The sequence below is a fragment of the Adiantum capillus-veneris genome, chromosome 22, assembly GCF_014529385.1.
Source record: "Adiantum capillus-veneris isolate H3 chromosome 22, ASM1452938v2, whole genome shotgun sequence".
NCBI lineage: Eukaryota > Viridiplantae > Streptophyta > Polypodiopsida > Polypodiales > Pteridaceae > Adiantum > Adiantum capillus-veneris.
Window position 1 is genome coordinate 82749481 of NC_140952.1, and position 4120 is coordinate 82753600.

Genomic DNA, 4120 nt, shown 5'->3' on the forward strand with positions numbered 1-4120 from the left:
TTAGGGCCCTCCCTCGTGGTAGCTGTCCAGGTGAGGATGGGCTGACTCCCAGCTTCTTCTTGGAGTACTGGGACCTGCTTGGCCCAGATCTTTGTAGTGCCTTTCAGTACATTTTGCACAGGAGTGATGCCGGATAGCATGAGTGAGGGCCTGATTTACCTCATTCCAAAGGAGGGTGGCTCCTTGGATGAGATTCGACAATGACGCCCCATCACCATCCTCAACTCAGCCTACAAGATTCTTGCCAAGGCTCTGAGTTTGAGGATTCAGCCACTTTTGGAGAGCCTTATACATGGGACTCAGACAAGTTTTGTCAAGGAATGCAGTATCCTTGACAACATCTTCACTTTCTGGGAGGCTTCTGCGCTGGCACGGCTCCGTGGGGAGGACCTTGTGATTCTTCTTCTCGATTTTGAGAAGGCATACGAGAGAGTTGACTGGGACTTTCTAGAGGGCACTCTACGCAGGATGGGCTTCTCAGATGCTTGGATCAGAGGGGTGTCAGCTTTGTCTGTAGCTTTGTACAGACAGGCTCACAGTCAGGTGCTTTTGGCAGGAGGTAGAGGTGAGCGCTTCATGCTCACGCGCTCGGTCAGACAGGGTTGTCCTCTTGCCCCCTTTCTCTTTCTGTTCTATGCGGAGGCGATGAGTAGATTTTTGGTGTCACAGCAGGTTTGTCTGAGAGGCTTAGCACTCCCTATTCGGGGAGATGAGCTACTGGACACTGAGTTTGCCGATGACTCAGCCTTGTACTTAGAAGGCCAGGAGGACAACCTACATAGATGTGAGCAGGCTTTGGAGACCTTCTGTTGTGCATCGGGCGCACTGATCAACTGGAGAAAGACAGTGGCTTTCTCGGTTGGCAGTGCTTCTATGCCAGATTGGATGCCAGGAGAGGGTTTCAGGTGGATTCCCCCACGGACTGCAGTTCGGTACTTGGGTTGTCAGGTTGGTTTGGAATTGTCCCGCGAGCAGCAGATTGCTCCTCTTCTCTTGTCCATCAGGAGAAAGCTGTTACATTGGAGCTCAACACGACTTTCACTGGCTGGTAGAGTAGTAGTTGCCAAACAGGTGTTGTTGGCGAATATGTGGTACATCACTTCTTGCTGGATCTTCTCGACTTCTTGTATAAGCCAGGTAGAGAGGCTGATCAGGAACTTCCTTTGGTCAGGTCGTGACACTCAGATTGCCCGAGCCAAGGTGGCTTGGTCGGTCATCACACTTCTTTGTTCTCAGGGAGGGCTTGGGATCATTGATCCAGCACAGTAGAGCAGAGCCCTTCTTGGGAAGTTCGTAGTCAGAGGACTTCTTCCAGGAGAGGAACCTTGGAAGGAGTTCTTGCTGCTGCAGAGGCTTCGTGCCAGGGTGCCTTAGTCAGGAGGCCCCTGGCAACCTTCGACCAGATGGATCTTGACAGGGTTGCGCCGAGTTGGTTTGAGCAGGAGACTGGAGGACCGCTTCGTTGTGAGTTTGCTTCGATCTTGGGAGCTCTTATGGCATGGCCTAGAGCAGAGATAGCCGACGTGCACGGAGGAGCGCCTACGGCTGCCCCTCGTCTGGAACCCCATGGTTAGCACTCAGAGAGGCCACTTAGTTGGGAGTCGGCCTCATGTTTCTTGGGGTCCCATGGCAGTAGGTCTAGCGCGCTCTCTAGGTGACTGGCTAGAGTTCACAGGTTTGTCAGAGGAGGTGCAGGGTTTCTAGCTACAGGGCATGAGAGGGGTGCATAGCATGTGTCAGGACATCTTAGAGTCAGTTCCAACTGAGTGGCTCACGCCTCTCGAGCCAATAGCACCCCGGTGGATGGGAGCCTTCACACGACTGGAGGTTCTCATTTCAGTCAGAGCCTGCTCAAAGACTGTCCCAGCCCTGTTCTTCGAGCTTCAGGGTGGGGGAAGATTACAGCGAGTTGCAGTAGAGGCCCCGCAGGTAGCAGAGTGCTGTTTCCAAAGGATCCGAGTTGTGGGCATATGTGGGAGGACTTGCGTCATAGACCCTGACCCAACAGCTCTTGAGACTGGACACTGGAGGCTATGGGCTTGGGAGTGTTGTCCACTGGCACGAGTACAGTGGGATCCTGGTGAGTGGCTATGGAGGGACCCCTTCTCTTCTGTAGACCACCCAGGAGTCCCCTTCTTTCAGTACACTGTTCGGCTTGGACGTCATATACTTGCGGCACAGAGAGAGGCCCGCCCCGTTGCAGCACGTCATTGGTAGGAGGAGGGCCTCACAGTCGAGTTCTTGGCAGCCTTTTGGCAAAGGCTGTGGGACTCCAGATAGCCGAGGCGCGTCACTTTGTTTCAGTGGCTGGTTGCACATAGAGCCACAGCAGTAGGGAGCTGGCTTGTGCATAGTGGTCTCTCGGCCGCATGTGCAGCCTGTGACCAGTTGGTGGAGAGTCAGCGTCATTGTCTTTGGGACTGTCCCTCGGCCCAACAGGTGTGGCTACAAGTTCTTCGGCTGATGTGTGCTCTCTCCAGGGCTCGAGAGTACACTTGGGGGGGGCAGCGGCTTGGTCCACCCTCACGGGCCCGGCACTTCAGTTTGAGCTATCTTCCACCAACAGGATGATAGAGATGCAGGGGGGGCGACCTACACTCCAGCCTGCTACAGAGCTTACTCCACAGGAGTGGTGCAGTGAGAGAGAGGAGTGTTGGGAGCTCATCAGTGGCCTAACACTTTGGTTCATTTGGCGGACCCGTTGTTTCCGCATCTTTGAGGCTCGCCCCGTGCCACCAGCAGAGAGTGTTCGTGACTTTTAGCTAGAGCTGATCCATACTCTCAGAGGAGAGCTTGAGGGACTACAGGGTAGCTCCGACCGCATGCGGGAGCACCGCGAGGCTTTCCTTCGACTCTGGCGCCCTGGGCCTTTCTACACCATAGTCCAGGGGGTGCTCAGATGGCACTACTGTCCACCTGTGTGGCTCTTTCCTCCTCCCATCTCTTGATTTAGCCTCATTGTATATATGCTGTTTTTTCATTGGGAGAGTCTCCCCATCATGCTTGTTGTAGCCCTCTCTTGCAGAGGTGGTTGTAGCCCTATGGGCAGTTTTCATTAACTAATAGAAGGATCTTTTTCTCGGGAAAAAAAAAACAACAAAAGCCTGTTCAACTGCACGACGCTATTTAGCCCTGTTCTTTCTTAAAAGCGACTCGTACAACAACAATGTACATAATGCATCAAAATTCACAGCTTGAGATTTCCTTGGATCAAGTCTCCAAAGTCCTAACAAAAGTCTGGTAAGAATCTGACAATGCATTGAGGACAGCCTGCACAAGTGAATTGTGAGAAATGACTTCACCTGAAAAAATAACTTGCTCATTAATATCCTTGATACCAGCAAGAAAAGTGTGTCATCTCCTCTTGCATAATCTTTTGACTCCAACTCTTTACGCAGCAATACAATTTTAGCCTCATTGCCACTTGCATAAAGGCCAACCAAAATATCCAAAGCCAGTTTTTTATTGATTTACATGAGCAAATGTGAGGAGTAATAGTGCGCTTCAAAGACAATGAAATCAATGCATAAGCCTGCATATCTATAACATCCCAATGAGACTGCTCAACCGTAGACAAAACAACTCTAGTAGCAACAGACCTACCACCAAAACTCAACAGAACTTGTATCCACAGAAAGTGGACGTACATCATGCCCTGCACAACATTCTAGACGCCCTTTTGACACAAAATATGTGTCATCATAAAGCCCACATTGGTAGTTTTCCCCATCCAATTTGTCCTCAGCAAACATCTTGAAAACATCTGTATTGTTGTGAGCCATGGCGAGTGACTGCACCTGATGTGAATACTGTTTGGAAAGAGGGAAAACAAAGTAGGTCCAACATGTAAGGGAACTTGTTTTGTAAAGAACTGTGTTGACAAAAATTTTGCACAAAAGGACAAAATTAACTGCGCAATGTTGCCTGTAGTAAAGATGGAGGTCCAAATGAGTTCAAATAAAAAATCTAAGCAGACGTATTTGTCAAACTGCTGAACTGTCGACGCTCTCCAAAGCTCATCCAAATTGAAGAAAGTGAGCAGACGGATGGTGGCACTGCTAGCGACTATGCCCGAACCCAAATCGGAGAAAGTGAGCAAGCGAATGCTAGCGCTACTCAC